Raw genomic sequence first — 10,417 nt, forward strand, 5'->3', positions numbered from 1 at the left:
CTCCTCACCACCAACCTACAAGGAGCAGCCGAGCCTCTCTCATCTCCAGGAAGGAGAGAGAGATGGAGAGGGGCTCGTGCAGCTTCGCGGGGTGCGAGGAGTAGGGGTGGGAGGCGTAGCGCGAGGCCTCGAGCGCCTCCTCCAGGTCGGGCTACGTGGCGGTGTTGCGGCCGATCCGCTACGAGACGTGTAGCCCTGCCGAGGCGACATGGGTCTGATGGCCTCATCCTCCGCCCACGCCATCATCGGAGCGCCGCGCCTCTGCAGGGAGGAGGGGCGGGACGGCGAGCAGTAGTCGGGCGGCGGCGAGGTGGGATCTGGGATCGAGGGGAGGGGGAGGGTGAGTGGGCGGATCAGATCTGGGATCGAGGGGAGGGTGGGTGGGTGCATGGGTTAGGGTTCTTTTCTCGGCACAAGCTCCACCGCTGGATGGGTGCGCGATGGACGGCTCAGACTGCGTCCAATTTGGTGATCCGCGTGAAGGCAGTTCCTCGCGTCTGATTGGCCAGCTATCTCGCGCTTGAATCTCAAAATTTTCGACCCAAAACTTTGATTTCTTATAAAAAATATAACAATGGCATATCAAAATGATCTCGTATTTTGCATAAGTGTGGTGTGCATCTTGAAATGGCAAACAATGTTTTCAAATAGAGCTTTCATTTTCTTTGCAAAAGAACCATTTTCCATTTTTCGAGTGCCCAAAAGGAGGTTTTTTTGTGAAGGACCTCCCAAATAATTGTTGCAAAATTAGACCAAATCATTTTTCTAAAATACTAGGACATATTTAATGCACAATTGACAAAATGGTTGGGTGTAAAAAGTTTTGATCCACCTCTCGTGAAAAAGACAAATTCCCGCCGATTCAGCTGGAAGCGGGTCAAATTTGAACTGCAGCTGCCTCATAGTTTGCTATTTATTTTTTCCAAAAATCATTTCTAGGTACATAAGTATCTATTTAATCAGAGAAACACTAAGAAAATTCCAAGATTCAACCACTAGTTAGGAACGGTCATTCCCGCCGTTTTGACCGCATTTTGAAACGGGCATAAAAAATTCAAAAAAATCAAAAAAATGGGAAACCTTCGCATTGTGTAATTATATGTGGCCAAGTTCCCAGGAAAAATAACAAACTTGTCATACAGCAATTATTTTAAAAAAGTGTTCTCAGAAATGAGCTATCATGTGTGAAGATTCATGGCTTTCAAGCCAAATGATCAATCTTATGGCCACATTCATGGCATAGTTTGTTCAAATGATCTCATATTGTGCACAAGGGTGCATATTGGAATGGCAAACAATGTTGCCTAAGGAAGTTTTCATTTTCGTTGGACGAAAAAACCATTTTCCATTTTTTGAGTGCCCGAAAGGAGGTTTTTTTTTGTGAAGGAACTACCAAATAATTGTTGCAAAATTGGACCAAATCATTTTTATAAAATAATAGGCCATATTTAATGCACAATTGACAAAATGGTTGGGTGTAAAAAAAATTGATCCACCTCTCGTGAAAAAGACAAATTTCCGCCGATTCACTTGGAAGAGGGTCAAATTTGAACTGCAGCTGCCTCATAGTTTGCTATTTATTTTTTCCAAAAATCATTTCTAGGTACATAAGTATCTATTTAATCAGACAAACACCAAAAAAATTCCAAAATTCAACCACAAGCTAGGAACGGTCATTCCCGCCGTTTTGACCGCATTTTGAAACGGGCATAAAAAATTCAAAACAAATCAAAAAATTGGAAAACCTTTGCATTGTGTCATCATATGTGAACAAGTTTCCAGGAAAAATAATAAAATTGTAATACGGTAATTATTTTAAAAAAGTGTTCTCAGAAACGAGCTATCAAGTGTGAAGATTCATGGCTTTCAAGCCAAATGATCAATCTTATGGCCACATTCATGGCATAGTTTGTTCAAATGATCTCATATTGTGCACAAGGGTGCATATTGGAATGGCCAACAATGTTGCCTAAGGAAGTTTTCATTTTCGTTGGACGAAAAAACCATTTTCCATTTTTCGAGTGCCTGAAATGAGGTTTTTTTGTGAAGGAACTACCAAATAATTGTTGCAAAATTGGACCAAATAAATTTTATAAAATACTAGGCCATATTTAATGCACAATTGACCAAATGGTTGGGTGTCAAAATTTTTTATCCACCTCTGGTGAAAAAGACAAATTTCTACCGATTTAGTTGGAAGCGGGTCAAATTTGAACTGCAGCTGCCTCATAGTTTGCTATTTATTTTTTTCAAAAATCATTTCTAGGTACATAAGTATCTATTTAATCAGACAAACACCAAAAAAATTCCAAGATTCAACCACTAGCTAGGAACAGTCATTCCCGCCGTTTTGACCGCATTTTGAAATGGGCATAAAAAATTCAAAAAAAATCAAAAAATTGGAAAACCTTCGCATTGTGTCATCATATGTGAACAAGTTTCCAGGAAAAATAATAAAATTGTAATACGGTAATTATTTTAAAAAAGTGTTCTCAGAAACGAGCTATCAAGTGTGAAGATTCATGGCTTTCAAGCCAAATGATCAATCTTATGGCCACATTCATGGCATAGTTTGTTCAAATGATCTCATATTGTGCACAAGGGTGCATATTGGAATGGCAAACAATGTTGCCTAAGGAAGTTTTCATTTTCGTTGGACGAAAAAACCATTTTCCATTTTTCGAGTTCCCGAAAGGAGGTTTTTTTATGAAGAACTACCAAATAATTGTTGCAAAATTGGACCAAATCATTTTTATAAAATACTAGGCCATATTTAATGCACAATTGACAAAATGGTCTGGTGTAAATTTTTTTGATCCACCTCTCGTGAAAAAGACAAATTTCTACCGATTTAGTTGGAAGCGGGTCAAATTTGAACTGCAGCTGCCTCATAGTTTGCTATTTATTTTTTCCAAAAATCATTTCTAGTTACATAAGGACCTATTTAATCATAAATACATGGTTTGGTGGCGATACGTCGAGGTTTGGGCGGTGGCCGAGGGCCCCAACTCTAGAGCGCGTAAACTCGCATGCCCGCCGCGTGGTCACCGCGTGACCGTGGCGTTGCCATGTGTTCTGGGCGGCCTAGGCATGTCTAGTGGGTTGGGCACTCCCCAGGTTGGTGCTAGGAAGAAAATTACAACATAAGATTCTCACGAGGAGACCTATCGATGCTCAAACATGAATTAGCAGCCAAGTGTTTGATTAGCGGTACGGGAAATGTACATGGCTAATGGGCGTGAGTTTTGGCTGAGGATGATCAGTTACTAAGAAGACCGTTTTCACAAATTTTCAGCTCAAAAGGAGGAGCCTAGGTGGTACTTGCTTTGCAAACTACCACACTGGACATAACTACGAATGTTGAAACTCGGCTCAAAATAATGAATGGATTGAGCTGGCATTTGGTGGAGGATGGTTATTTGGGCATAGGAAAGCACTGTAGAAAATGGATGCTATTTGGACATGCCAAAGTGCTACTTCCTTCACAAACTGTTGTTCTGAACAGAATAGGAAAATGAATATTTTTGAATTATTTTTGAACTAGGCAAGGAAAGTTTTTACATATTTGACAAAGATATGACCCAAAGAATTTATGAGATTTTTTGGGGAATTTTGGGAATTATAGAAATATAGGTTGCTTCACAACCTAGGGCAAAACTGCCACATGGACATGACACATAGGCAAAACTGATGAGGTGGCGCCTAGTCATAGCAACCCACCACAATTTACAAGGCTATGACCATCTATATTGGTCGTTAACAACTAGAAATAAGGCAGCGGACTAGCGCTGTTTGCTTTATGACCATTTCGTGTAAGGAAATTATGACCTTTCTGACCAAAATGGTCGCAATGGTTTAGGGTTTGGAGCCCCTCGAACAGCTTTTGACCAATTGGTCTCAAATGGTCATAAATCTATGACCAATTCTTCCAGGGTCACTGACAGAAGGTCATAAGTTGACATATTTCTTGTAGTGCTCCCTCGACACTCGGCTGGATCGGAGTTCGAGGGACGTCATCGAGCTGAACGTGTGCTAGAACTCGGAGGTGCCGTAGTTTCGGTGCTTGATCGGTCGGGCCGTGAAGACGTACGACTACATCAACCGCGTTGTGCTAACTCTTCCGCTTACGGTCTACAAGAGTATGTAGACAACACTCTCCCCTCTCGTTGCTATGCATCACCATGATCTTGCGTGTGCATAGGAAATTTTTGAAATTACTACGTTCCCCAACAGTGGTATCCGAGCCAGGTTTTATGGTAGATGTTATATGCACGAGTAGAACACAAATGAGTTGTGGGCGATACAAGTCATACTGCTTACCAGCATGTCATACTTTGGTTCGGCGGTATTGTTGGATGAAGCGGCCCGGACCGACATTACGCGTACGCTTACGCGAGACTGGTTCTACCGACGTGCTTTGCACATAGGTGGCTGGCGGGTGTCTGTTTCTCCAACTTTAGTTGAACCGAGTGTGGCTACGCCCGGTCCTTGCGAAGGTTAAAACAACACTAACTTGACGAACTATCGTTGTGGTTTTGATGCGTAGGTAAGAACGGTTCTTGCTCAGCCCGTAGCAGCCACGTAAAATTTGCAACAACAAAGTAGAGGACGTCTAACTTGTTTTTGCAGGGCATGTTGTGATGTGATATGGTCAAGATGTGATGCTATATTTTATTGTATGAGATGATCATGTTTTGTAACCGAGTTATCAGCAACTGGCAGGAGCCATATGGTTGTCGCTTTATTGTATGCAATGCAATCGCCCTGTAATTGCTTTACTTTATCACTAAGCGGTAGCGATAGTCGTAGAAGCAATAGTTGGCGAGACGACAACAATGCTACGATGGAGATCAAGGTGTCGCGCCGGTGACGATGGTGATCATGATGGTGCTTCAGAGATGGAGATCACAAGCACAAGATGATGATGGCCATATCATATCAGTGATTGCATGTGATGTTTATCTTTTATGCATCTTATCTTGCTTTGATTGACGGTAGCATTTTAAGATGATCTCTCACTAATTATCAAGAAGTGTTCTCCCTGAGTATGCACCGTTGCCAAAGTTCGTCGTGCCCAGACACCACGTGATGATCGGGTGTGATAAGCTCTACGTTCAAATACAACGGGTGCAAAACAGTTGCGCACGCAGAATACTCAGGTTAAACTTGATGAGCCTAGCATATAACAGATATGGACTCGGAACACGGAGACCAAAAGGTCGAGCGTGAATCATATAGTAGATATGATCAACATATTGATGTTCACCGTTGAAACTAGGGACGGCAATGGGGCCCCATACCCGCCAAACCCATGGGGATTTCATCCATTAGGGGCAGGGGATGGGTGAAAATCTTCCCCATGGGGATATTTACCGAACTTATTTATTCCCCATAGGGTACAATGGGGATGGGGATGGTATGCTACTCCCCAGACCCGCTACCCAACGGGGACCCGCATTTTACATATGACATGTAGGACTGTATATATGTCTATATATACAGGATGAAGTCAACCCTAAAAAATTAATAACCCTAGCTCTCATCTTATCGTGCTCACCTCAGCCACCGCCATGACAAAGAAGTCAACACGTCCTACTCCTAGATCTGCAGCAACAGGAGAAGCACAACGCCGTAGCTCAAGGTTCCTAGGTAACGCTGATGCATCAAATTCATCAGCCACGACCCAGGCACCAGCAGCCGGACGGCCATCACCTCGTCTCCTACAGCCATCCATCTCCACGGTGCTCTCTCTCTCTCTCTCGTGTTTATCCTCTTCAAGCGACTAGAAAAAAGAGGGGATAGGAGAATCCGACAGCTTCGACCTAGCAGAGGCAGCCAGCGGCGGCGCAGGTGCGCCGTCCCCCTGAGCTACTCCCTGCCATAGAGTCCGACAATGGCGCAGGTGCCTTCCTCGCCGGCCGCCGTGCCCCGCCGTCCTTAGCCACGCCTAGCCGTGCTCCCTGCCCGCTGTCCTTCTAGTTGATTGGCCCTCATGCTCCGGCGTGGACATCTTCTGCTGATGGAGATTGGCCCATACACGATGGAGATTGGAATTTGTGAAGATTGTTTTTCATGTATGTCTCACATGTAGTATCTTGTAGTACTGATCGGCGTCCAGACTTTTTAGATTCAATCATGAAGCTGAAATTTTAGATTGATTTAGTACTGGTCGTCATCCACAATTTTTAAGATTTAGTTGTTTTTCGTCGATCCTTGGCTTGCAAACTTTTAGATTGATTTTAGTACTGTTCATCAATCATCATCCACTAATTTTTGGGGGAGAATCAGTTCTGAATTGTGCCGTGCTAGCACTGAATAATTAGTCAGTAGTTTCAGAAATCATAATCACATAATGATTGATTATGATTTTTCACACTTCTTTACTACCATAACAGTCTATTTACATGAATTGATTTGTATGCATGCCTATGATAAATGTAGTATCATTTTTTTCATGATCATTATGTAATTGGTAACTACATATATTACTCAATACCATATATATTCTTGCATTTAACGTGATAATAATTTAGTGTGTGCAAATCAATGCATATCCCTTTATTCTTTCCACGTAGGGGGAGATAAGTAGCATTTTCAACATGGGGTAGCAGTACTGTACTATATTGATGAACAAAATCATATGTTTTAAACTTCTTTCATCTTGTAGATCCTTGATCCATTGGATTCCACCGCTGGAAGCAGCAGCCTAGTCACCGCTCCTACTCTGACATCCCCTCAACATGAAGCTGATGGGGTACCAGTATCACAGGCTGAGCCCATGAATACAGATTCAGTTGTCATAGAGGAAGACAACGAAGAAGATGAAGCATAAGAGAAAGAAAATGAAGCAGAAGAAGTAGTCGTTCGTCCTAGGAGGAAGTTGACATCTCCTGTTTGGAAGGAGTTTAAGAAAGTAAAAGTGAAAAACATGATGAAGGCCAAGTGTAACTGGTGCTCAAAGAAGCTTGGAGGGGAACCAAGAAATGGAACGAAGCATCTCCTTGACCATTTAAAGATATGTCCATATCGCAAGAGGCCTGCGGACACCAAGAAGCAAACTTCTTTGCGGTATAGTTCGAATGTACAAGGTGGGAAAGTTGCTGTAGAGAACTATACTTTTGACCAGGATATTGCTAGAAAGGCTCTTGGTTCCATGATTCTTCTCCATGACTATCCTCTGTCAATTGTTGATCACATTGGGTTTAGAAAATTTGTTTCTGTACTCCAGCCATTATTTAAGATGGTGAGATGAAATATTATTAGGAGTGACATCTTAGATAGCTATAAAATCGAAAAGAAGAGGGCTATCAACTACATGGAGAAAAATAAAAGCAGGGTGGCTATCACTACAGATATGTGGACGTCTGAACATCAGAAAAGAGGCTACATGGCTATCATAGCACATTTCGTTGATGAATCCTGGAAGCTTCAGAGCTATATTATGAGGTATTTTTGGTCATATATTTTGTGTTATTTTTTTATGCAAACTGCACCACCGTTGTATAACATGGTCTCTAATAACAAGCTTTTGCATTTTTTATATGCAGATTTATTTATGTTCCAGCACCACATACAACTCCTGTAATTGCCGAGATACTTCATGATGCACTGGTCGAATGGTATCTGGAAGATAAGGTATCTACATTGACTGTTGATAATGCCACAACAAATGATGCTTGCATTCCCATATTAGAGAATCTGATAGGTCCAAGTAAGCTTATGTTAGGTGGCAAGCTTTTACATATGCGTTGTTGTGCGCATATTCTTAACCTGATAGTCAAGGATGGTTTGGATGTGTTAGAAGAATCGATTGAGAAAATCCGTGAGAGTGTTGCATTCTGGACTAGCACACCTAAGAGAATAGAGAATTTTCAAGAGGTTGCCAAGATGCTGAAAGTAGACCAAAGTAAAAAAATTATCCCTTGATGTGAAAACACGATGGAACTCTACGTACTTTATGCTCAGTGTTGCTTTATGCTACAAGAGTGTATTTAATCGCTTGAGGCAGCGGGAAAAGACCTTTACTTGTGCTCCTAGTGATGATGATTGGAAATTTTGTGGAGAAGTCTGTGATAGGCTTAAGTTGTTTGCTGCCATTACTGAAATATTTTCTGGGACTCAGTATGTGACTGCTAATATTAACTTTCCTAAGATTTGTGAAATTAAAATGAATATAAGTGGTCGAAGTGTGGGAATGAAATTATAGAAGCTATGTCAGATGCTATGAGTGCAAAATTTGACAAGTACTGGTCTGATATCCAAGGCCTCATGGGTATTGCTACACTCCTTGATCCACGGTTTAAGATTGATATGCTGCATGTCTGCTTTGAAATGCTCCTTGGTGACGAGTCCATTATTGATTGTGAGAGTAAAGTTCATGAGATCCGTGAGTTAGTGTCTAGCCTGATGCTTGAATATAAAATGGAGAGTGAGCAAGAGAATACAGAAGCCCAGTCTGTGTCCATTTCTGCAATGGAAGCTAACGAGGTGATGTCCATCTTCAGTGCACGAGTAGCTAGAAAGAGGCATGCAACCAGTTTATCCAGAACAGAGTTAGACCGCTACTTGGATGATGAGTATGTGCCAGCTAATCAAGAGAATTTTGATGTGTTGGATGGTGGAATGTTGCTGGTTCACGCTACCCAACTTTGAGGGCTATTGCGCATGATATATTTGCCATCCCAGTAACTATAGTAGCTTCCGAGTCAGCTTTCAGTAGAAGTGGAAGAGTACTTAGTGAGCACCGCAGTCGTCTGACCCCTGATTTGCAGGAGGCTTTAATGTGTTCACAAAACTGGGAGAGAAACAAAGCTAAAGGTTTGCACATTTCTCTATCATTTGATCCTTTAACCATTTCTATTTTCTAGTTTTATGATTAAATTTATGTTTCTATTTTTTTGGACATGTCACATGTAGATGATGAGAAGACCGAGGCTGCTAGTTTCTGGAGTTGCCTTGATGATATACAAGAAGGTTTAGAGGTGAGTCAATCTAAGATTGTACATGGCACCATTTTCATACTTCAAAGATTTTTATCTATTCATCAAGCATTTTTTTATGGTTGTCGTATGTTTTCTGGAGTGCATCACACTATAGAGGGGGTTCCTTCTGTACTTCCTACAAGTCAGCTCAACTTCAACAAACAATGATGCCGAACACATACCAAGGCTGTAGCTGTTAGCTTGCTACCTCTGCAATACTTTTGCGCACGATCATGTTTACCTTAAGTTAGTTATGGTCACATGGAACCTTATGTTGGAGTCAATAAATTATGTCAAGCGAGTCAGACAAATTTTGTAGTCAATAAATTATGTCAAGCGAGTCAGAAAAATTTCGTCCTTATTAAATGTGGTGTTTGCATTGATACTCTCTTCAAGCGTGTGCTCACGCTATTCAATATTTCTATGATATTTGTGTTGGAAACATGCCCATTATGGCTTGTTATGTGTTCAACCATGGTGCATACAACATCTTGTCCCCATGTACCATTATTAGTGCATTTTTATTTGTTATTTCACTTTAATAAATGTTGATTGTATTTTATCATATTATATATATGATTATTTGTTTATGGGGATGGGGACCCTAATGGGGCCCCGCTCCCCAGTGGGGCATGGGTATGGGAAAATTTCATCCCCGGTCATGCAAACGGGGATGGGGATGGGGTGATGGGGAATAGATGGGTACGGGGATGTTCTATGGGTCCCCATAGGGGATTGTCCCCATTGCCATCCCTATTTGAAACTACTCCATCTCACGTGACGATCGGACATGGTGTAGTTGATATGGATCACGTAATCACTTAGAGGATTAGAGAGATGTCTATCTAAGTGGGAGTTCTTAAGTAATATGATTAATTGAACTTAAATTTATCATGAACTTAGTCCTGGTAGTATTTTGCAAATTATGTTGTAAATCAATAGCTTGCGTTGTTGCTTTCATATGTTTATTTTGATATGTTCCTAGAGAAAATTGTGTTGAAAGATGTTAGTAGCAATGATGCGGATTGGATCGTGATCTGAGGTTTATCCTCATTGCTACACAGAAGAATTATGTCCTTGATGCACCGCTAGGTGAGAGACATATTGCAGGAGCAGATGCAGACGTTATGAACGTTTGGCTAGCTCAATATGATGACTACTTGATAGTTTTGTGCACCATGCTTTATATATGGCTTAGAATCGGGACTTCAAAGACGTTTTCAACGTCATGGACCATATGAGATGTTCCAGGAGTTGAAGTTAATATTTCAAGCAAATACCCGAGTTGAGAGATATGAAGTCTTCAACAAGTTCTATAGCTAAAAGATGGAGGGGAATCGCTCAACTAGTGAGCATTGTCTGGGTACTACAATCGCTTGAATCAAGTGGGAGTTAATCTTCCAGATAAGATACTGATTGACAGAATTCTCTAGTCA

General features: G+C 41.4%; 1 long non-coding RNA gene across 1 annotated transcript; it reads left to right on the forward strand.

The window, feature by feature from the left end:
- Positions 1 to 8,186: 8,186 nt before the first annotated feature.
- Positions 8,187 to 9,347, forward strand: LOC123115511 (uncharacterized). Its single transcript, XR_006456642.1, has 3 exons — positions 8,187 to 8,817; positions 8,917 to 8,981; positions 9,082 to 9,347. It is a non-coding gene; the product is annotated as an uncharacterized lncRNA (long non-coding RNA).
- The last annotated feature ends 1,070 nt before the right edge of the window (positions 9,348 to 10,417 follow it).

The sequence above is a fragment of the Triticum aestivum genome, chromosome 5B (genome assembly GCF_018294505.1).
Source record: "Triticum aestivum cultivar Chinese Spring chromosome 5B, IWGSC CS RefSeq v2.1, whole genome shotgun sequence".
NCBI lineage: Eukaryota > Viridiplantae > Streptophyta > Magnoliopsida > Poales > Poaceae > Triticum > Triticum aestivum.